The sequence below is a fragment of the Macrotis lagotis genome, chromosome 4 (assembly GCF_037893015.1).
Source record: "Macrotis lagotis isolate mMagLag1 chromosome 4, bilby.v1.9.chrom.fasta, whole genome shotgun sequence".
NCBI lineage: Eukaryota > Metazoa > Chordata > Mammalia > Peramelemorphia > Peramelidae > Macrotis > Macrotis lagotis.
In genome coordinates, this window is record NC_133661.1 from 12,651,479 (window position 1) to 12,676,209 (window position 24,731).

Here is a 24,731-nt window from a genome sequence, read left to right on the forward strand (position 1 = left end):
TGCAGGATGGGTTGAAAGAGGCTGGCATCTGCTGCACCACCCATGCTGCCTCTCCCCTCTCCTGGCCCTCTCTGTTGGTTTTGCCCCAGGCTCAAAATGCTCACGTAGCCTCTGTCTTTCTGTACTCAGCCTCTAGCTTTCTGTACTCAGAAGCCAACAGGAGGCTATTACTGCTGCCTGGTTGTAGAAAGCATCGAACCATGGAGCAGATCCTTGTTCCAGACATGGTCATCCCTGTGGGCCTACAGGCAAAGAGACCCCCTTGTTCTCCAGAGACAGCCCTGATGCCTGTGGGACTGGACCATGGGATCAAGATTTAGTGTGTGATGAGACTTCTGCAATAATATAATCCAGCCCTTTGTTCAGATGAAGAAACTGAGGTGCAGAGGATAAGTAACTTGCCTACCCTTATGTGGCTAGTGAGCTGGTCAGTGAGGATTCAGCCCCATTCCCCGCCCCCAAGGATTCTGACTTCTGAGCCAGTTTTTCTGAACCCTATTGTCTTCTGTAAGTCGGCTCATCCAAGATGCCGGTGGTCATCAGTTGCAGAACCAGAATTTGGAACTAGGCTTTCTTCTTGAAAACCCATTCTGGGTCTGCACGGTCAGTTCTAGAACCCTGGACTTGGGTCTGGGTTGAAGCTCCGCCACTTACCAAATGCGCGACCTTGGGCTTGTCATTTCCCCCTGGTCTTCCATGTCCTCATTTCTAAAGTAGAAGAGTCGGACTAGGTCATCTCTAGGTCTGTTCTAGCTCCACCCTCTCATATTATCCGTATGTTCCTTCTTTACTGTACTCCCCCCACCCCCATCTTGTTATTTGCTAAAATTATATTCTCTTCCTCTGACTACCCTCCTAGCTTGGTTCAGCTCCCAGGGTGGGCACCGTGAAAGACCAGGACCTTGCCAGGACACTCTGTCAGGTGGGACGTTAGCAGGTACTCCCCTGACCTTCTTAAGTGGTGCTCAACCACAGTCCTGCGCCAGAGTCTTTTGGGAGGGGCGGTGCTGGCTGCAGAATTGATTGCTATGAAAGACCTCACCCTGACTATAGACCAAGCCAGTAGTTGGTCTCTGGCCACTTCTCTTTGGCTTGGGCCTCAGTTTCTTCATCTGTCAAATGGGTGGCATGGTCCGGTTGGCCTGTAAGGTCACAAACGGCTCTCCAAAGATGACCTAGGTGGGAACTCTCCTCCGGTGGAGAGTGCAACAAAAACATGGGGTCCCGAGGGAATGTGTACAAAGGAGCTTGGTGACATGAGCCGGAAGCCTCACCTAAAGAAATAAATAAAATCAGAAAATTTTCCAGAAGGGGGAAGGAATTGAGGGTGCAGCCTGTGTGTCTGATGGACATATAATGAGGAGGGCTCATTGAAGTGGGGGCATGAGCTGTGTGATCTTGGGCTTTACTTTCTGCGACCTTGGTTTCCTTTTATGCACAATGGTGGGAGGGGGGATAGATTAGATGAGTTCTGAGGGCCTTTATAACTTGAACTCTGTGACCTCGGGATTCTGTGGTGTCTGATCCATGGATACTTAGCCCTTCAGCGATGGGCAGCTCTCTACCTCTCAGCCTAGTCCAGTCCACTTGCGGTCTGCTCTGATTGCTTCAACCCTTCTTTGCAATATTCCCTCTCCTCTCCACCATTATTCCTTGTTCGAACCACTGGCGATCAAACGGATCAAGGCTAATCTCTCTTCCATATGGCATCCCTTCAGATACTTGGAGGCTTGTGGCCCACTGAATAAGTCTTCTGTTGTCCTGGCTGAGCATCCCAGCAGCTCCTTGGGTGCCCTTGGCTGTGTCTCTTCCACGTCCTGGCTGCTCTTCTTGGGGCATGTCGCCCTTGTTTTCCAGATCTGGACACTTTGATTTCTTCTACCAGAGTAAGGTCCAGTGGGATGATCAGCTGCCTCCCTCTGAGTACAGGGATTCTAACACCAGCCTTGAGTGGCTCAGGGAATCTCTTCCAGCTCCGAATTTGTGATCCTTTGAGCTTGTGACCTGGGTTCAAATGCCAGCTCTATCACACATTCCCTGGGGGACATGGGGTAAATCCCAGGACTTGCAGTTGGCAAGACTGGGTTCAGATTCCACCTCTGACACACCAGCTTCGTGACTCTAGACAAGTCACCTCTCCTCTCTGGGTGGATCTCAGCTTCCCGTAACTGTAATAGGAGGGGATCATACTAGATGACCTCCAGCTCTGTTGATATAATCTAGTGACATTGTTGAATCATTTTCAGTCATGTCTGACTTTTTGTGATCCTGTCTTGGGTTTTCTTGGCACAGATACTGGAGTAGTTGGCCATTTCCTTCTCCAGCTCATTTTACAAATGAGGAAAGTGAGGCAAACAGGCTGCTCAGAGTCACAGAGCTAGTGTCTGAGGCCAGATTTGGACTTAGGAAGAGGAGTCTTCCTGACTCCAGGCCCATTGATCTATCTACTGTGCCACCAAACTGCCCTTATCCTTATTCATCTCTTAACTTCTTAAACTCCCAAAGCAAGGATCCCTGGGAACTCGTGGAAGGCCCTGGACTGTCACAATTTTGGTTTTCCATCTCAAACCCTAGTCCAGTGTCCAGCATGGAGTAGGCACTTAATCAATGGTTCTTGATCTATTGCCTCATTGAGTTAATCCATTGGTTTACTCCCTTGGGGTAAGATTGGGGCAACTCAAGCGTTTGACATGGAAACTAAAAAAAAAAATGGAATATGAAAGCTGATAACAGCATAGATTAGAATAGAAGGTGGGGGCAGGGTGAAGAAGGGACACAGGCAATTATTAAGCACCTACTTTATGCAGTTTACTCTAATAAACACTCAGTGGAGGTCATCTCACTGGGGGAGCCAGAGAAGTTGCCTTATTTATGTGATTGAGCAACTGCCAAACTGCTTTGGCCTTGCTGTTAGGAAGGCCTTCTTTGTTGTTGTTAAACACATTTATTGCATTATTATTTAACTTTTGGAGAGTTTTTGAGTCTTTAAGATAATGTAATTTTAAAGCCCATTTGGAAAGTTTCTGTCAGGGGTAGGCTTGGATGATAGAATGTTTACTTAAATTTTATTATTTAAAAATGCATTATTATTTTTAAAGAAAGGAAACTTAAGAATTTTATCCCTTTTCCCAAAAGAGCTACATTTTTGATTTGAGAAAATGAGCTTTTCCCCTATTCTCTCACTGTTTCTGCCCCACCTCCTCTCAATTATTTGCCTGAGTGGACAGAACAGTGGTTCACACCATCTAAAAGAACAGGTCATTTAAAAAATTGCCCATGTTCTAGAATGTGCCCTTGTGTGTGATTGTTACTGGCAGCAGGCTCCCATTCTTAATTTTGTCTGGTTTTGTTCTGATTTAAAAGTCCACTAAAGTCTTCCTTGAATGCCTCTCCCCTGGCCCAGAGGTGACCCTGGCTCTTGAAGCGGAGTATGGCCATATGGATAAACTGTGGGGCTATTGTTTGGGGACCCTCCTCCTGGCTGGTTGGGTTCTGAGAAGCTCATTTACCAGAATCACCATTTCCTCTAAGTCTCCCCACATGCATCACCACAGTCTATAAGTTGTTTCCCCCAGGACAGCTGCAGAGCCATGCCATTGGGACCCTCTTCTACATCATTGATGGCCTGTCCACATCAGGTGGAGGGGACACCTTCACCTGAGGAACATTTATACTTAGACCTGTTCTCCTAGACTTGGGAACCATGATGGAATCAGCATTTCCATTGCCTCTGGAAAGAGTGAGCCCATCATTGGCCAGTAGACCCACTCCCCTTCCCAGACCATGTATTTTTTCTGAGCCCTCACTCCCCTTGTGCTTTTGGTTCTGTTGTACATGGAAACCAAGGGCTCTTTGAAGGCACGTTGTCTCACCTTTGTATTTATATTTATTTCTTGGACTTCCTTCCTTCATTCATTTATTGAAAAACTCAGAGCCCTTAATATAAAAGTTAAGATACTTGTTCCCCAAGGCTTATGGCTCCTTGATTATTCCAGCTCAGACCCCGAAGCACGTTGGGGAAGGAGGAAAACAGACTTGGAGATGAATAACATCGAAGGTGACTCATTGAGTTTAGTTAATTTAAATTGTGTTTCCTAATCACTTGTTATTATTTCCTAATTATGGCAGAGAGCCTAACGAGCACTCTTGAATTTTGCTTACTGTGTTTGTATTTTCTTCTAGAGTGGCCTAAAGACAGATGAAGAAAAAGATTCGTCCTCTACAGGTAAATGACTTCACCTCTTTTACAATTACTCATATATTTGAGCATGGCAGCAAGTCTCTTTGTGGAAATAAGATTTGGGGGGGCAGAAGTTTGTGAGATTTGACCTTGGGTCAAAGCCTGAGTCATGGTTACTGGCTAGTAGGTGTTGAGTTTAATTATTGGTCATGATTTGGTCCGGTTTCTGTGTATCTGGATTCCAAGTCCTTGGCTCTGATGGCTCAGGGTTCCTGTCCTGTCAAGGATGTTCAGAAAAGATTGGCCAACAAATGGTCTCATTGCAGTGACCTTGTTCCCAGGGAATCACCTTGGAGGTTACCAGTGGTGAAAGAGTTGTTTCTTCACAGCCCTCTGAGTCAAGGTTGAAGTCATGGACTCCTCAAAGAATCCAGTGGTGCATGGCAGGAAGGACTCCAGAACCCTGAGCCTCAGTGTTGAAAAGTCAATGCAATGATGGGAAGAGAAAGAAGAAAAAAAAGCAATGGAAGAGGCCAAATGGTTAATCTTTGATTATAATTTCATTATAATAAGCCAGAGTGACTCTGTTTCTGCTTGGAGTTCAAAGATCAAGAATACAATGATTCCTGCCTGAAGGTGTTTATTTAATGAGGGAAAGAAAAAGGAAATATCCAAGTGCATATAGAATAAACAAGAAAAACCATAAATCTCTACTCTGCAGAATTGGGTGACTATGGATATGGAGTTTGCAGATATCCGGCTTCCTGTGGATAGGTTGGCACAACTGCTCCCCCTACCATAGTTTGCTGGGTGGGTAGATTCAGAAAGGAAGGTTAAAGAAAAACAAAAGCTATCAATACATTTTTGCTATTTGAAAAGGAGAAAAACGCTTCACCAGCAGAAGCGTCCTACTCTGTAGGTTGCTGGCTACTCTGCTCTGGTGTTCATGGTAGAATGTTTTAATGGAAATAAGCTTCCCTTTAGAAGTTTTACCCCAAAGGCTTCCTCCCCTGTGATGGTATTGTTCCCCCCCAGTAGTACAGAAGTTCCTTGGGAATGAAGACTGTGTCTGGTTTGGTCTTTGTAATTCCATCACCTTCTCTCAGGATTCGACCGACACATAGTAGGTGCTTAACCAGAAAAGCTGGTTGAATGATGAATGAATGAAAGCTGACCCGGGACGGGTCACTGCAATGTTTGAAAACTTTCCATGGCTTCCTCTTGCCTCTAGGTTAAATACACCCCCTTAGCCTGGCAGGAGAGGCAGCTGGTACCAATGGAGAGAGTGGGGCCCTGGAGTCAGGAAGACTCCCATTTAATATTTATTAGCTGTGTGTCCCTGGGTGGGTCATTTAACTCCATCTGCCTCTGTTTCCTCATCTGCAAATTAGGTTCATCCAGCACCCTCCTTGAAGGGTTGTTGTGAGGATCTGGGTTGATGGTCTTTGTACAAAGCCCTTCTGGTAGTGCCTGGAACCCTGAGGATTCGATAAAAATGCTTATCCCCAAGGCTCTTTGGCTCCAGCTTCCCTTTCCAAGATTATTGCCCATTCCTCCCCTCCATGGGCTCTGGATTCCAGCCAGCTGCCCTGCCTCTCTGATCCCCTGGCCGTTCCATTCTTCTGCCTCCAGTGTGCCAACTTGCTCCTCTGCCCTCATCTCCATGGCATTGATTGAAGGGACATACGCCTCTTGTTCAGCTTTGAAGCGCCGTCCAGATGTTATTATCTCTGCCTCTCATCACTTATCTTCTTTGCAAGCTTCACCCTGGTGTGGTTTGCTCCATGACACTCTCCCTCCCATCCCTCCTTTATTAACTGGAAATTATTTTGCCGTGTGTATATTGTATGTCTCCAATCTAAGGTGAGCTCTCCAAGGACTGGGACTTGGTGCCATCCAAGATGAATTTTATTTTATTTTAGTAATTTAGAGGCAAGGAGGAGTCCCTGAAAATTCTTAAGTAAACTGGAGAGGACCAGACCTGTGGTTCAGGAATGTATTTTTGACAACCACATGAAGGATGGATTGGGAAAGAGAGAGGCCAGAAGTAGGGGGATCAATTAGAAGATTATGATGTTAATTGAAGTGAGAAGTAATAAGGATTCCAATTAGGGTTTTGGCTGAGTGGATGGGAGCGCCTTGGTAATGATTCCGTATATATAAAAATATTCAGTGGAGACCAAGAGTAAGGGAACATTCAGGGCAATTCTGATATTGGGAACCTGAGTGACTGGAGGGATGGTGGCAGTTTGCCCTTTGGTCTCATTGAGTTCATTAAGCATTCATTAGGTGCCTACTACATACCATCCAATGCACCGGGTACTAGTGATTTAGAGACAAGCCGCAAGCAGTATAGGTTTAAGAGGGAGGGTAATGAGTGCCATTTTAGACACGGACACTGATGTTTGTGGGACCTTCAGGCTGAGCAGATCTTAGCTAAGAGAAAACATGAAAGTAAGCCTCTAGGGCTGTCAGACAGAAATGTCCTAGAATGCACATTTACAGTCCCCCGTGTAACTCCATTTGTAGTCTGCATTTAGCCAAGCAACTATTCATAAGTGATGGAACAGCTCGATATTGATAGGATTCTGAGAGATCATGGAGTCTTGAAATGCTAGTTGAGGAACACAATCTGGGAGGAGAGACTAAAGACATTTTTTTTCTTTTTTTCTTATTGTATGAATTATAGTTTGTCAAGTTTTTCAAATTTGGTTTTCCTTTAGCTTTTCCTTTTGGTCTGGATCTGTGATTTCATGGGTGACGAGAGGTCCCACTGAGGAAACAGTCTTTGTCACTGAAGATGAGGGTTCTAGGATTTCCAAGTAATGGAATTGCCATTATTTAATGCTTTGCTTTATTTTCAATGTATAAACTTAATAATTAAGAAAATCCTCTACCAATGTCTTTCTCTCGGGCTTCATTGTGATTTGATGATGACCCTTGCTTCTTCAAGGTTGTTAGCACAGCACAAGCTTGGGTAGGTTCGACAGAACTGAAAGGTTTTCATTCATGTGGGCTAAGTGATGGAATTTAAGGGGTGGCTTCTCCGGAAGACTATCTGCTGGGGTATTGATACTAATGATAGAAGCCCCCATTCCTATGATAACATGGTTTCTCAAAGTTTGGAATGATATTTAATTTTAAAAAATGTACTTTTTCTTCTTGTAGATAGTACCTGATCACAAAGAAAGGAAAGGAAAAGGGAAAAAGGAAAGGGGGGAAAGGAAAGGGGAAAAGGAGAGAGGAGAAGAGAGGAGAGGGGGGGTTGAGTGACTTTTCCAGGGTTGTACAACTAAGTAAGTATTAAGTTCTGAGACTGGATTTGAACTCAGGACCTCCTGATTCCATCAGTGCTCTATGCACTGCACCGGCCAACTAGATGGCACAGTGGATAGAGCACTGGCCCTGGAATTAGGAGGACCTGAGTTCAAATCCAGCCTCAGACACTTGATAACTTCCTAGCTGTGTGACTTTGGGCAAGTCATTTTACCCAGACGACTCTGGAGGAGAAAGTGAGACTGGTGACTTAGCACAGTGTGCCCCCCCCCCATTCAAATCCAATTCACGTGCTTGTCATGGCTCCATCTCCCAGATGTCTTGGTCTTTGAGAATGAAGGACAAACATTATCACCACTTGATCCCAAACTCTCCATCCTTACTGATCAATAGGCTGGTTCAAATGGACTTGAGTGAGATTCATCTCTCTGTGCTCTTCTTCTTTTGTTTGCCGTGCCTTCTGGTCAGCTCTTCTGAGGTCTCTGTCATCCTTCTAGCGTCCTCTGCTTCCCTCTTCCCAGATGGAGAAACCAAGGGGTCTGTCAGTTCACAGCTTTGCTGATCTATTGACTTTCTGTTGTTTGGAGACCTGGAGGAGTGGGGCAGTTTTTAAATTGATTTTTTTTTTTTTTTGTGGAGAGGATGGGGAATGGGAGGCAAGAGCCCACCTGTTATTTTCATTGAGTCTTCTGCCCATTCTGCTTGGTGACCCCAGACTTACCCTTGAAACAAGGACTTATCTTTTTAACCCCCTTATTCTTCTGGTCATATCACATGGCGCCAGCTAGGAAATACTGCACCCTTTGAGCAGCTGAAGCCAAAATGCATCCAGAGGGCAGTGAGGGAGAAGCACAGGCTCTTTGTGTCCCTAGGGCCCGGCTCAGAGTTGGAACTCAATCAATGCTTGTTGATTGAGAGCAGTCTGCTTTGCCTTCCAAATGAGAAATTGCACAGTAAAAAACAAATGTCTTTGGAAAAAGTATATAACTGGGGAGCAGGGGAAATGGAGCAGGTCACGTGTCTCCCTTAGCAAGTCACTCAAGCCCATTGAGCCTCAGTTTACTTGACTAAAAATGGACACAGTGTTTTTTTGCATCGCCCCACAACCTAGGATATTTGTGGGGGAAGCCTAAAGCCCTACAGAAGAGGAAGAGTTGCGTGCTCTCCCTACAGACAGAATTCCTCTATCAAAGAACTGTGTATGTATGGGGGGGGATGTAGTGCAATCATAGGCAACAATAATAATAATAGGAATAGTTCAACTGATTTAACTTTTATTATTATTAGCTGTCTCAAGGACCTGTAGGAAAAAGGCTCTCCATCTCACCGTACAGAACTGACTGGATAAATGGCCTAGTTGTGTGATCTTGGGCAAGTCATTCTTAACCCCATTGCCTTAAAAAAATAAAAAAAAAGAACACACTGGAAACCAAGATTAGAAGGAAGGCAGAAAGCTTATAAACAATTTTCACAGTTAGTGTTTCCAATAAAGAACCCTAAAATATATAGAGAACTAAGTCAAATTATAAAAATACATGTCATTCTCCAGTTGATAAATAGTTGAAAGATGTGAGCAGGAAGTTTTCAGATGAAGAAATTAAAGTTATCTATAGTCATATGAACAAATTCTCCAAATCATCACTGATCACAGAAATGCAAATTAAAATAACTCCGAGGTACCATCTCACACCCATCACATTGACTAAAATGACAAAAGAGGAAAATGTTGCAGGTGATATGGGAAAACTGGGACACTGATGCATGGTTGGTGGAGTTGTGAACTGACCCAACTTTTCTAGAGAGTAATTTAGAACTATGCCCAAAAGGCAATAAAATTGATCATGCCCTTTGATCCAGCAATGCCATTACTAGGTCTGTATCCTGAAGAGATCATGAAAAAGAGTAAAAGACTCACAGGTACAAAAATATTTATAGCAACTCTATTTTTTGTGTTTTTGTATTTTCTGCGAAGCAGTGGGGTTAAGTAACTTGCCCAAGGTCACACATCTAGGTATTATTAAGTGTCTGAGGTCAAATTTGAACTCAGGTCCTCCTGAATCTAGCCACTGTACCACCTAGCTGCCCCTACACCAGCTCTTTTTGTAGTGACAGAGAATTGGAAATTGAGGGGATGCTCAATCATTGGTGAATGGCTGAACAGATTCTAGCATATGCGTGTTATGAAGTCCTATTGTTCTATAAGGAATCCTGAGCAGCCAGACTTCATAAAAGCCTGGCGAGACTGGCATGACCTGATGCTGGGGGAAGTGAGCAGAACCAGGAGAAGATTGTGCACATCAGCTGCTCTGATCCGCTCTGATGGAGGCAGCTCCTCTGAGCAGTTCTGAGAGCTACAACAACCCGGGGAGACCTGCTGTGGTCAATGCCATCCACACCCAGAGATAAAGGCCATAGAGTCTGAATGACGAGCAAAGCAAAGGGGGGATTGTACAAGAATGTGGGCCTTAAAAGGATGATGGTAGAGAACTATCTTTGCCTGAATTGGGGAAAATAACTAAAATTTTCAAAAAAGAACTAACAGATCAAGAGAAACTTATTAAATTCAGCATGCTTCTTTCCATGTCCATGCTTCTCATTCCTCCATGTGTACTTGTTGGACATTTCTTGGGTTCAGCTTGATCCTCAGTCTTGGCTTTTTATGGGTCCTGCAACTTAGAGCCTCAAAGAATTGACCGAGACCCCAAAAGCAATTTTCCCTGAAGCACATATCAGAGGCAAGATTCGAATACCAGGTCAAGGCTGACATTCTTCCCTCAACAAAGTGGAAGCTCCATGAAAGAAACCGTTGTTTCATTCTTTTGTTTTGTTTTAATCCCCCGCTGCATAGTGCCTGCCTGGTATACAACAAGTGCATAATAAATGCCTGAAGCTTTGGAAGGGCAGAGGTTGTTTCTTTTTTTTTCTGTATATGTATCTCCATCTCTCATTGAGTAAGTGTGTAATAAATACTAGCTGAATTGGTGAACGGTGCTTTAATAAATATGCAATATTTATTAATAATAATAAACATACAAAACATGTTCAGGCAAGTGAGGCAGCCCTCGCCCTCCAGGAGGGTCCATTGTAACCATGGAAGGCAGCACAGAGAGAGAAAGCATTGGGTTGTGGTCATCTGGGTACTGTGTCTGAGAAACAGAGCTGGAAAGGGGAAGAAGGGCTTACCAACCAATAACCAGGGGAATGATAACTTTATTAGATGAGACAAGGAATGGAAGGTGGGAGAAGAAGATAGGCCAAACGCCAGGGGGTAGTAGGGGCGAATAACTAGAAGACTCCTGTGCTCCACCGTTATCAGAGGATAATGTCTATGAAGAATGACATGCCATCTTCCCTTTTTGTTTTGGTTTTTTTTTTTAATTTAAGACAATGGGGTTAAGTGACTTGCCCAAGCTCACACAGCTAGGCATTTATTAAGTGTCTGAGGTCAGATTTGAACTCAGGTCCTTCTGACTCCAGGACCAGTGCTGTATCCACTGTGCCACCTAGCTGCCCCTCATCTTCCATTTTTAATGCCATTCTTTCCTCTTGTTCTTCTTGAGGCTATGTGTTGTAGCCTTCTTGTCTTCATCAAGCCCATTTCTGAGCAATACTCAGATTCACCTTTTCTGTGTTCTAGGTCACCTCAGCTCTTCCTACATCAAAATGATTGAGTAATATTTGTGGGGAAAACAGCTATGAGAAAGAAAGGGCCAGAAGGGATATATTTCTAAAATGGTGGTTGAGGGATGATTGGGTAGCATACCAGAAGCTGGCTGGGAGGGTTGTTGCTCTGGTGTCTTTATAAAGTAAGGAAGAGGCAATGCTACCTTGGAAACTTTTCCTAGCAGCTATGGAGTCCAGCTTTGTTGTTCCACCATTCTCTGGTGCTGGAAGACCATGCCAGTGGGTTTCAAACCCACGACCAAACTGAAAAACCTATGATTATGTTTATGACAGACAATGGTCTTTTTCTGCGACCAAGGCATGGAGTTGGTCATCAGGTGATGATTTTTTTTTTGAGAGGGTAGAGGGATACTACAATACTACAGACTACCTACCAGTCTCTGATGGAGAGGAGAATTGGTCTTTGTGGAATTATTTTTACTTTTGCCTTTGGATTTCAATCACTTAGTAAGTGCCTGCTGCTTCGTTATTGTTGGTCAGTCCTCTTCAATTCTTTGTCTTGCCCAAGGTTACACAGCTAATAAATGTCTTAGGTCAGATTTGAACCCAGGAAGATGAGTCTTCTTGGCTCCAAGCCCATCCCTCTATTTACTGCCCTAAGGAGTAGCCTCAGATACCCACTAGCTGTGTGATCTTGGGTAAGTCACCTAACCCTGACTGCCTCACATCCAGGACCATCTCCATATCTGGCCACTGGACCCAGATGCCTCTGGAGTGAGGCTGGTGACTTAGCACATCTTGCCCCTCGCTCAAGTTTAATTCACATACTTGTCATGTTATCACTTCCCTGATGTCTATGATTCTTCATGCCCATGGCTCATACTGTCCATGTAGTCTTCTTGGCAAAGATATTGGAGCGTTTTTTTGCCATTTTCTTCTCTAGTGGATTAAGGCAAACAGATTAAATGACTTACCCAAGGATATACAACTAGTGAGTATTTGAGGCAGGCTTAGAACTCGGTTCTTCCTGACTTCAGCCCCAACCTTCTATCCACTGACCTATCTAGCTGCCTCCCGTGGCATATAATAGATACTTAATTGAGTTGAACTGAAAGTATCCCATTCCACTAGAGGAAAAGAAAAGAATGAGCAAATAATGGGAGACTAGCTTTGACCTGATGACTGTTAAAATCCCTTTCAACTTTGAGATTCCATGATTTCATGATTCTTTCTGGATGTGGATGAAAGATATGAAATTATGGCTCATTGAGCTTGAAATCCTTACCATCTCATTGACCTTCTGGCCCATCTGCACCTTCCCTGATGCCTGAGGCTCTGAGAAATTGAGTGATTTGACAGTCAAGCAACAATCTAGGTTAGAGGTGAGATTTGAACTCAGGGCTTGCTGTCTCCACGGTCGGTGTTCTGTCCACTACACCAAGTTGGATGGAGTCATTCAACAATCAGGTTGTGATTCAGTCAGAGATTTGGGGGAAAGGACCAACTGACCCATCTGTTTCCACTCTTCATACCCCATGAAGAGAATCTCAATCTGCTTTCCTGTGACTAGTGTGGGATTTAAACCAGGAAATAATCTCTCTTTAGGTCTACTTTTAGGGTCAGGTAAACATGGAATAGACAAAGGGGGGGTGACACAGACTGGCGGTGCCCCCCAATAACAGTGTTCAGAGGGAAAGGTTGACAGGTGTCCCCCCCAGCCCCACATTCTGAGAAGGGACTGTCAAATCTCAAATATTTGCCATCAACTAGCCATGTCCAAATAGATGAATTCCTCTTCATGTTGGAGACCCTCTTGCACAAGAGAGGATGTGCATGTTAGAATTATACATTTACATCTTGCAGATTTTGAAGGACTAGTAGTGGTGTCTAAAAGTTTTTATTTTGCAGACTAACTTTTCATAATGCACCGTCTAAATCAGGGTCTTGGGAAGGAGAAGGTGATATATTTTATTCTTGGTTTTTTAATCACTCTAATGTGGACTCTGATGTTGGAGTCCATTGGAGGCTATGGAGAACTAGAAATGAATAATTGACCAAAGGACAAGGAAGAAGCTGTTAGTGGGTACTCTCCCGCTGCGTCGGATTACAAATATTGAATGGCAAAAAGAAATTATAAGGGAATTTTAAAAAAGAGACCTGGCATAAGGCTCCTAAAGCAAAGATGATCTAGTTACTGTCTACTCCATTGGCATCTTTACATGTCAAAAGAAAAGGACTCCCAGAATGTTGACTGAACCCCTGGGAGGTGTGATGGGCAAGAGTACCGCAGGATAGACACAGAGAAAGGAACATCTCCCTACTTGAGATCACTTCTATCCATGGTAGGGAAGAATTCTCAAGAAAGGAAACAACCAAACATAGAAAAGATTACTAGAGTCTGAATTTTTCTAGAACCAATATCCAAGGAAGGGAGATGGACCCAGTGGTCAAATTCTCTAGAGCCTTTTTTCACCAGTTCACTTTCATTAGTTTATATTCACAGTTTTATTGAGGGAGATTTTCCTTTGAGGATTGCCATTTCATCTGACTGGTTTGTTTTATTTCCTCTACTAGAAATATGTCTCTGAAATTATGCAGACTTTAATGTGAGCTTTTCTGTCTGTAAACCGAATGATTGCAAATGGACTGGGGGGGGATCTTATTGTTTAAAGGAATTCTAGATGGAAAAACTTACAAAAAGTGCAGTCATGTTTGGTGTAAATAATTATCTCCTAATTTAATTTTAAAATCCAGGTTTTTGCATTTGTGCATAAGATTTTTCTTTACATAATCTACTGACATCTAGGTATAAAAATGTTATTTATTTTTTGGAAAAAAAATTAATTTGGAAGAGAGATGGTCTAGAATCTCAAAAAGAATCATGAAAAGAAGGGGCAGAAAGGTGGCCCAGAGCATTGGCCTTGGAGTCAGGAGAACCTGAGTTCACATCCAGCCTCAGACACTTAATTGCCTAGCTTTTGACCCTGGGCAAGTCACTTAACCCCAGTGTTTTAAATCAACAACAAAAAAAAAATGAAAAAGAATCATGAAAATAAAAGTAGAAATGGAGCATATTTAGCATGTTCAGATCTTATTATATTTTTCATTATGAAATCTTTTATTGTACATTTTTGCTGAATATAATTTAATTTTCCCAAATTTGAATTATTTATTATTATTATTTAGATCTAAGAACTGAACATTTTAGTCACTTTCTCAGTATAATTCTAAATTGCTTTCCAGACTTGGTACATGATTTTATAGCTCCATCAACAGTGTATTGTTTTTAAATTTTATTTTATTTTACATTTCCTCTGAAACATTGGCAATTCGTTTGTCATATTGTCCTATTTTTGATGTGAAGTAAAAACTCAGGGTTACTTTGATTTTCATTTCTCTTATTAGTCTATGGCTAATAGTTTGCAATCTTTTTTTTTTTTTTTGAGAAGAGTTTGTGCCCATCCTTTGATCGCTTATCTGCTGAGGAATGACATTTGATCTTATCTATTTATTTCAGTTTCCTATATATGCTTGGGTAGCAGATCCTCAGCAGAGATTTGTTTCCCAAATCAACCATTCCCCTTCTTAATTGTATTAATGTTATTTGTACAAAAGTTTCTCATTTATTCAAAATGATCCATTTTATCTTTTGTGCTCACCTCTGTCCCATTTGGCTATTGATTCACCTCCTAGGCATTAGCTCTGATTCCCTTCTAATTTTTCTAATGACAACTTCATATTCATGTAACATTGATTTTGAATTTATTATGATGTATGGGGCTAGAGGTTGGTCTAAGCTTGATTTTTATCAGATTGCTGGCTAGTATTCTCTGTCATTTTTGTACAGCAGGGCTGTCTTCCCTAAGTAATTTATAATCGCGGGTTTACTAAATCCTGGGATATTGAGTCTAGTTGTTTCTGATTCTTCTTTGTCTAGCCTGTACCATTAACTTTTTCGTTTTTTGAAGGTCACTGTTTGAGAGTATGATTTAAGGTCTGAACATATTAAATGTTCTCTATTTCTATTTTTATGTTCATGACCCTTTTTGAGATTCTAGATTTTCTATTCTTCCAAATTAATTTTGTTATTTGTCTAGTTCAGAAAAGTGACCATTGGATAGTTTGATTTATGAAGCATTAGGTCTGGAAATTTGATTTAGGTCTTTCTGTCCTCTTTATTATGTTGATTCATCCCAAACAGGAACAACACTGAATCTCTCTCTAGATATTTTAGTTATTCTTTATTTGTTTGATTTGATTGGATCATTGTATCTGTGGTGGTCTTGGCACCTGTCTAGGAGATCGACTCCCAGGTCTTTTTTGCATTTTGCAGTTATTTTTGAGTGGGCGTTTTCTTTCTGTGACTCTAGGGTTTTATTATTGTGGATAGAAATGCTTTTAGTTTTGTGGTTTTATTTTATAGTCTGCTTTATCAAATGAAGCCATTGTTTCAGTTTCTTTGCTGATTCTTTAGGATTTTCTAAGTAAACACTTCTTGTCATCAGCAAATACCCAATAACAGCCTTTATAGAGCATGTTAAGATTGTAAAGTGGTTTACAAATAGTATTTGATTTATGCTCACAACCACTCAGGGAAGTAGATGTTATCATTATTCCCATTTTATAAATGAGACCACAGAGATGGAGATAGGTTAAGTGCCTTGGCCAGGATCACACAGGCTTTCTTGAACCTAAATCTTTCAGACTCCTGGTTCAGTTCTGTCCCCTGCACCAGCTGCTGCCCATATAGGAGTTTTATCTCCTCTGACTATATTTAGTCTCTTAATTTTTTTTCTTTTCTTCTTGCTTCTGAATTTTGTAAAATACCAGGAGGGACTTGAAAAGATATATGTGTGTGTGTGTGTGTGTGTGTGTGTGTGTGTGTGTGTATGTATGTATATCTATATATCTATATCTATAGATATAGATATATATGTTTTTGCAAGGCAAACGGGGTTAAGTGGCTTGCCCAAGGCCACATAGCTAGGTAATTATTAAGTGTCTGAGACCAGATTTGAACCCAGGTACTCCTGACTCCAGGGTCAGTGCTTTATCCACTATGCTACCTAGCCTCCCCTGAAAGTTTATATACAGAGGGAGTTGGAGGGGGTGGGCATTAACAGCTGGGGGACATCAGGAAGTGTCTCCTGTAAAGAGTCTGGGGGAAAAATTAGGGATTGTAAGAAGTAGAGGGAGAGAGCATTCCAGAACTTTCCAGGTATAGGTGCTGGTCAGGATAAAGGGAAGAAGATGAGAGTTCAGATGTTAAGTATGAAAAATATAAAACTGATTCGATTTGTCTATAGGGTAAAATGAAAGGTGTGTGCAAAGTGCCCCTAGATTTTTCTGGTTTCTAGGATTAATTGTATAGATTGCCATCTACACTCTGCTCCCCTTTCCAGTTTCCTTATTTCTCACCGTGATCTTTTTTAGACACCCAAGATGACTACCTTGGAGTTGTCCGCCTGTTCCTTCTTAGGTAATCAGTAGCCGTGTCCTGACAGATTTCCTGATCCTTACCTCTTGGGTCTGTTCCCCTCTCTCTTTTAGAGCCTCCACCCTGATTTAGGTTCTCATCCTCTCTACCTAGATTCTTTTGGTAAAACCACCCAGTTAATCTCCCAACTTTAAGTCTCTCCCTTTTCCAGTCTATTCTCTGTATGGCTGCCAGAAGGATTCTCTTAACCCAGTCTGCTCCTGCCCCTCCCATACCCAGTGGCAGTGATGTCCCATGGCCCCGATTATAAAATCCAAACTTCTCACTTTGACATTTCTACCCTTCTTATGGTGGCACTACCCTCATGAAATTTTTTTTTTTTTGCAAGGCCATGGGGTTAAGTGATTTGCCCAAGGCCACACAGCTAGGTAATTATTAAGTGTCTGAGGCCGGATTTGAACTCAGGTACTCCTGACTCCAGGGCTGGTGCTCTATCAACTGTGCCACCTAGCTGCCCCCTAAATAATGTGGTTTGTTTGTTTTTTGCAAGGCAATGGGGTTAAGTGACTTGCCCAAGGTCACTCAGCTAGTCAATTATTAAGTGTCTGAGGCCGGATTTGAACTCAGGTCCTCCTGATTCCAGGGTCAGTGCTCTATCCACTGTACCACCTAGCCACCCCTAATTAACTTTTGCTTTGTATTTGTGTTATATTTATTTAACTGGGATAAATATAAACAAATATATATCATATAAATAATATAATATAAAACATATATATATATATATAAATAAATGTATTTAAATATCCCCTCCCCCCATAGAATGTAAAATCCTTGAGGATAGGGCCTGCTTCTTTTGTCTTTGCATCCCCAATATCTCTATGGTGGCAGTAGGACTTTGTGGAAAGATATCTGGTCTTGGACCTCCCAAGAGTTGAGTTCAAGTCCCGTCCCTGACTCCTTTGGCTTCATGATCCAGAGCAAGTGCCATCAGGTAGTTCTCTGAGTCTGATGGGGGCCAGAAGGCACTGCCCTGAATTATGAGTGGGAGTTTCCTTAGCTTCCATGGAATCATCATTCTGATCCCCTTCCTCCTTGCCCTCAAACCCCACAGGTCTAACAGAGTGCTTGGAACATGGACAGGGAATCAGAAATTTACTGAAGAGTTGGAAGCATTACCTCGTTGGGAGGGAATGAGTTCCTCGAGGATCTCAAGTGCTGTCAGTGGCAATACTCTGTTCTGCAACTTGGCAAATGTCTTTGGGAGTTGGTGTGCCCCAATCTGTTGGAAAGCCTTTCTTTCTTTCTTTCTTTCTTTCTTTCTTTCTTTCTTTCTTTCTTTCTTTCTTTCTTTCTTTCTTTCTTTCTTTCTTTCTTTCTTTCTTTCTTTTTTGCAAGGCAAATGGGGTTAAGTGGCTTGCCCAAGGCCAAACAGCTAAATGTCTGAGGTCAAATTTGAACTCAGGGCTGGTGCTTTATCCACTGTGCCACCTAGCTGCCCCTGGAAAGCCTTTCTTAACTCCACTAGGTCAGTTCTCAGACAAAGGGGGCACAATCCACCTCCAGGCTCCCTTTCAAGACCTTTCCAGTCTGGCAGCATCTTCTGGAGCTGGTATCGTCTTTGGAGCCATTGGGTTTGAATTCCAGCCTCTGCCACCTGTGTCCTCTGGGACCCTGGGAAAATCACTTAAACGCTGTCTGCCTCGGTTTTCTCACCTGGAAAAGAATGGACTAGAGATTTGGATTGATTCCTGCTCCTCTCCAAACCAGAGATTCTACAAGAGACATGGTTCAGTTTGTCAGTCACTAGTAGTCAAGTAGTGTTTCAGTCTTAAATCAAGAATTTGGGGAGGGTGTGTTGGCTGATTACTTGTAAATGAAAGGCAGATTCACAGGTTTGAGTAGAGATATGTTTCCTCCCCTGCATCCCATGGGGTCCATGGAGTTGGCTTGATGATGATGATGATGATTAGAACTTAGAAAGTACAGCTCATACCCCTTCCCCTCCTTTTAGAGAAAACAAAGGCCCAGAAAAGGAAAATAATGGGCTTGAGATCACAGGTTGGTGACTCCTCCACAGCAGAGCCAGGGCTCAGAGCCAGGCTGGGTTGTACCAGCCCTACCACCTTGTCTTGACTAGGGGGATGCGCTGGGCGTGGGTGACCCAACAGCCTGCAGGCAAATCCTAGGCAAAGGGTGTTGGTGAATGACACCCAGCTACTGACTCAGAGAGCCGGCTGACGAGGCTTGTTCTAACCTGGACTGCTTGTGGAATTGTTCACCTTTAAGTAAGGCGTTGATGCTAGTTGGCTGTCTCCTGCTCCTGCCTGCTCACGGTGATGGGCTTCTCCTTATGTCTGGTATTTTTCTGACAGTTCTTTTCCATGTTCAGGTTTCTCTTCCTTTCCTCCATTCTTCTTCCCCTTCCCTCTTTCTTTCCTCTCTGTCACTTTGTCTCTATATACTCTTATCTTTTTTTTTAGGGTTTTTTTTGCAAGGTGTTGGGGTTAAGTGACTTGCCCAGGGCCACACAGCTAGGTCATTGTTAAGTGTCTGAGGCTGGATTTGAACTCAGGTCCTCCTGACTCCAGAGCCCATGCTCTATCCACTGCACCACCTAGCCTCCCCCCTTTTTTTACCTTTTTTAAGGTTTTTTTTTTAATATCCTTTTATCTTTCTCTTTCTCTGTTTCTCCTCTCTCTGTCTTCTTTCTTTCTTTCTCATTGTCTTCTCCTCCCCCTCCCCCATTGGGTTGGTAAAGCTTCTGGCTGAAAGACTTAGTCATTTGAAAAAGGCTTGGGTTTCCTTTCCCACAGTCTAGAAAGTCTGAGAAACGAGCCAAGGGATTCCAGGCTGAAGAGGTGGAGGAAACATCTTGCTGGTGAAGTGTTGAAATTCTTAAGTTCACTTCAGTTCACCAAACTCTGAATAGGCTTTGCTAGAAATTAGTTATTGATAAATAGTAGGGGCAGCTAGGTAGCACAATGGATAGAGCACTGGCCCTGTAGTCAGGAGGACCTGAGTTCAAATCCGGCCTCAGACACTTAATCACTACCTAGCTGTGTGAACTTGGGCAAGTCATTTAACCCCCATTGTCTTGCCAAAAATCCCCAAACAAACAAACAAAACTAGACAAATCATAGGGCAGTGCCTCTCCTCAGAGAGCTTCCTTTCTCCTTGGAGGCCTCAGCAGTAAATATCATTTAAACACTAAGTTTCCAGAGGAAGAACAGTGGTTTATTGAGGAGACCCTCGTGGGGGAGACAGGAGGTGAGCTCTACTGGTCCTCAGATGAAGGGAAGGATTACATGAGAAGGAGGAAGGAAAGAAGGAAGGAAGGAATGCATTCTCAAATGGGACCCAGCCCCAGAGAAGGTACCAAAATAAGGAATGGAGTGTCCTTACATGGGGAAGATAGAGAAGGGCACAGCTCAGCAGAATATATTTTTTACTTTTTTCCCCATTATTAAATTTTATTTTCTAATTCATGGGAAAAAACAAGCTTTTTTTTCCATCTAGTATTCTTTATTTTACCATTGATTAGCTTTACAGCCTTAAGAAAGCTGCTTCATCTTGCTGTACCTCAGTTTCATTATCTGCAAAATGAGTGAATTGAAGTAGGTCACTGAAGAATAGGTCTAGTTCTAAAATTCTATGGTTCTAAATTATAGACTCCTCGGAGTTACTTTTTATAATGACTTTTTTCACTGTTACAAAGCTGTACATTCCTAAAGGACCCTTCAAAAGGCCTGAAAACCAGACTTTCCCATGGCAATGCACAGTGAAAAGGTGATTGCAAAACTGCAGAGCTGCTCTGCTCAACCTCCTATTCCTTCCCAATATACAACAAAATTATCTTGTAAGTTTTTTCTTTTTTAAAGAGATGACATCTTTCATTCTCTGGCATTTTTATTTGGACCTTCATTTCACAGTATCTAATAGAATAATTTTTTATTCCCTAAAATCCCTGCTCATCTTAGGAAGAGTTGGGAGTGGAATTTGAGATGGGGGCTGCCCAGATTCCAAGTGAAGAGTCTGTCCGTCACGTCAGACTGGAGGTTGTCTTTCCCATGGTGCTGTGAGTGTCTTAAGAGTGGGGGCTGCCCCCCCACCTTTGTATCTCAGTTGTTTTGCTCTGAACTGGAAAAAAAGTAGGTCTTTATAAATAAATAAAAGACTGATGTGACTATTAGAAAGTTCCTAGATTAAAAGACAGCAGGCTTCACAGGGTATCTAGTCTCACCTGTTTTACAGATGAAGAAACTGAGGTTTGGGAGATTTAAGGGATTTATTCAAGATGACAAATCAGCCAGGACTTGAACTCAGCCCTTCTGACTCAGTGCTCTCCAATGATGTTTCTCTATGCATTGATACCTGATAGTGGAGGGAAGCCTTGGCGAATCTCTGTCCTGTGTTCCCAGAAGGAAGTTTTAATGATGGATAAAGAGGAAGCAATGGCCAGTTGGACGCCAACTTGTATCTCAACTTTTGTCCTGTCTGGATGAATTGGTGAAACAAATTCTCACCAAGAGACTTCCTAATCCTCTGGGTTGTAGGCAGTCTCTGAGGGAAGCAGGAAACGTTTGGGCACCTTCTTCCTTCAAGACCCACCCTTGGGTGCTGTGTTGAGAGCAGAATGGAAAACAAACTGATGATGCTAGCATTGGCCCTGAGCTTCAGCCAGGAGGTGTGAGGATGAATGAGACCATTGCTTTCTTTTTAAAAAATGAGTTTCCTTCTCAAGAAATGTAAATCTTTCAGTATATAGAGAACAAAAAGAGAAGTCTGTCTATAAAACCACAACCTGTGGGTAGAAACTACTTTTTAAAAAATCTAAATGATACTTAACAAATTCACCTTTTTTTTTTGGTGTCCCCTTCAGAACCTCTTTCATATTAGGGGGTATTTTAGATGTTTCATGAATGCTTTTTTCTTTTTCTTCTTTTTTCTTTCCAGTTTTCTTTCCTTCTCTCCCATCCCTTCCCCCTGACAGCTCAGGTGACCCAATGGATAGAGCAGCTAAGCCTAAGTCAGGAAGCTGTTGCTGAGTTGCGGCCTACTCATCGTGAGTCTGTGGACCATATTGTCCTTGGGGTTTTCTAGGCAAAGACACGGGAGCGGTTTGCCACTTCCTTCTCCAGTTGTATGTAGGTCAGATTAAGTGACCTGCCCAGGGTCACACAGCTAGAGTCTGAGGCTGGATTTGAACTCAGATCCTCCTGACTCCAGAGGCTGCTCTCTATCTAGGGAACGTCCAGGCTGGAAACCCTGAGTTCAGATATGACCTCTGTGACCCTAGACAAGACTGAACCTCTGTTTGTCTCAGTTTCCTCAACTGTAGAATTAGGATAACAATATTTATTGGCCTAAGTATTGTTGTAAGGACCAAATGAGATACTGTTAGTGGATTCCTTCCCATCTCAAGCCTAAGGCAATCCAGTACTTTAACAGATTTCCATCCTTTCCTGGAGAAGAGAAGAGGTGGGGTTGGAGTGAAGTGGGTAGGACGTGCACGAGAGATCTGCTTTCAAATATTTGAAGGATCATCCAGGGAAAAGGTGTGTGGACTTGGCCTCAGAGGTCAGATTTAGTGTGGATATCTGGAAAAGTGCTACAAATCACAGCCGTCTGGATGTCTTGAAGCCAGAGTACTAGAGTACAGGGCTTCGGGACCTTTTGGGAGCTACGGACCCCTGAAGATGTCCGCTGAATACCATGGACCCCATGCAAAGACATAAAATGATGGATAGGATGACCAAGGAAACCAGTTAGATTGGGGAAAATGGTCATCGATTTTAGACTAGAGCCCCCTCCCCTGAAATCCTGGATTTCCCCTCCATCTTAGCTTGGTTTCCAGGGTTACCAGAGTTAAAATGAATTTGCCGATGGATGCCCTGCCATTTGCTGATCTATTCACCCAACCAGGCCAGACCAGATCTTGGTAGTCAGTCCTGTTGTCTTCACCAGTTTGGGCTCTCTGCGGGGAATCACCTGCATGGTTACTGGGGTTCATGGGAGCCTTAGCCTGCAAATTCAGGGCCAGGAGGAACAAGACTTATTCTGGGAAAGTAGGACTCTTGGCAGTGGCCAAATAGCAGTGACCACATGCCTTCTTTCTGGTCTCAGCCCGCGTGATTTCCATCTGCTGATACTACAATCTGAGGCATCGTCCCCATGATGATAGAAAGAACTATGGAATGGTTATTTTAGCAGTTCAGAAGATTTATTTTGAATCTCTCAGCAAAGTTGGGTTAGATAACATTGTGGCCTCTTTGGGCATTTGTCCCTTCTGTGGGTTTTTTTTTTCAGTCCACCTCCCTAAAGTATTTTATAAAGGTTTATAGTCATACTTTGTAGATGTATAGAAAGAAAGCATCTGCTGTTTTTGGAAATAAAGACCTTAAAAAACCCAGCATCTACTTTATTTGTTTATTTCCATTTAAAAAGAATTCTTGAATAGATCCGCCTTACTCCTAGGATGTGAGGACTGCCAGTGACATGATGCCTGGGTACAAGATGCTTTCTTTCCTGTAAAATGAGGCGGAGTTTCAGTTTGGTGACCTCTGAGGTCTTTCGAGGTCAAAATCTATGACCTCTTGATCCAAAGATGCAATTGTTAAATCAATAATCCCAGACTGATGCTCAATCAGACACAAATATAATTTATATAAAATTGGGGGCTTAACAGCTAATTTCAGATTTGGGGATTTGAATTTCCCAGAAGATATTAGCTCTAGTTCAATAAATTCGTAGATAGTTGGAAATAAAATAATTTAAAATTCAGTACTTCAGAGTCCATGGTGACATCTTGGACTGAATCTAGAGTCAGAGGTTGCGGTTCAGTCACTTCAGTTGTGTCCAATTCTTCCAAACCCTTTATGGGATTTTCTTGGCAAAGATATTAGAGTGATTTGTCCTTCTCCAGTTCATTTTACAGATGAGGAAACTGAGGCTAGTAGAATGAAAAATGTGGAACTCAGGAAGATGAATCCTTCCAATTCCAAGCCCAGAGTTCTACCCAGCTCCTAAGTTCAAATCGGAACTCAGACAGAACTCAAGACCCTCTGCTATATTAACACTCTCTTTCTCCCACCACCTGACCCAGAATCTGCACACTCTAGGTGCCTATACATCTCTTCAGACTCTCTAAACCTTGAGAAAATTTCCTTTTTGTGCTGACCCGGGAGAGCTGAGTGGACCCTCTCTGCTCTTCTCTTTCCCTCTGTTTTCTCAAAAGTCCTGGCCAGTGGGCTTGGGGGTGGAGGAGTGGGGAAGAATATTCCAGATAAGAGACTTCTACAAGTTGCGTATCAGATTTTCTACTGTGGTATGATTACCTTGCAGGGTTTGTGAAAATTAATGAGAAAATGCAGTCTGGGATTTCCAGGTACCTCCAGAATGCTCCAGTCATGCAGATTAATTATTTTATCTGTTGATATTTAATTACAAAGCACCCCTGTTGATGACATTAGCAATGTGGGGGTGGGGCATGGTCTACTTTCTCCTTTGAGGCTCTGAGTAGAGGAGGATCCCGGGGTCAGAGATTTAGATGTTAGACATCATTTAGCCTTCTCATTTTATAAGTCACAGAGAGGTAAAGTGACCTATCGGAGGTCACACAGCTAGTGTCTGAGACAGCTTTGATTGAACCTTCTTGGTAAGCAGATCACTGGGAGAGGTGCCCCCTCCCCAACTCCTTCCCTGCCCTCATCAAAGGCATATAGTCTGTTGAGGGGTGAGTCTTATTGATGCAGCTCCATCATACAACATTCTGCTATAAGGGAATCAGAGAAAGACCAACCATGGCTCTCCTTGAGGTGTCGCCTTGGATGCTTCCTACCCAAGAGGGGACTTAAGTTCTGATAGGCAATCGGTATGCATTTATTAATCCCTTACTGTGAGCCAGATGCTGCCAAGAGCTGGGGATGTAAAAGGGGGAGCTAAATCTCTGACCTCAAGAGGTTTATATTCTATTGAAACTGTACTTGAAATTCAGCTTGGGAGGAGGGACAGGAAGGATTAGAGCCTTGGTTGGAAGAAACCTTAGAATTCATCGTATTCATCTTCTCATCTTTACAGATAGGGAAACCAAGTCCCAGAATGACATAAGTAGTGAGGAGCAGTGTTTGGTCCTCTGCCCACAAATTCCACTAGATGATGTTATTTCTTGGCGTAGCTAAATGGCGCTGTGGATAGCGGGCTGGGTCTAGGGTC

The 24,731-nt window shown here is 42.8% G+C and overlaps 1 protein-coding gene across 6 annotated transcripts in view; it reads left to right on the forward strand.

Annotated features, from left to right (window-relative positions):
- Window positions 1-24,731, forward strand: part of SGMS1 (sphingomyelin synthase 1) — a 232,173-nt gene that overhangs the window by 95,486 nt on the left and 111,956 nt on the right. For all 6 annotated transcript variants that reach the window (XM_074232263.1, XM_074232261.1, XM_074232262.1 and 3 more), the window contains one exon: window positions 4,183-4,225. The gene's annotated coding sequence lies outside the window, so the exon portion shown is untranslated. The remainder of the gene's footprint in view (window positions 1-4,182; window positions 4,226-24,731) is intronic.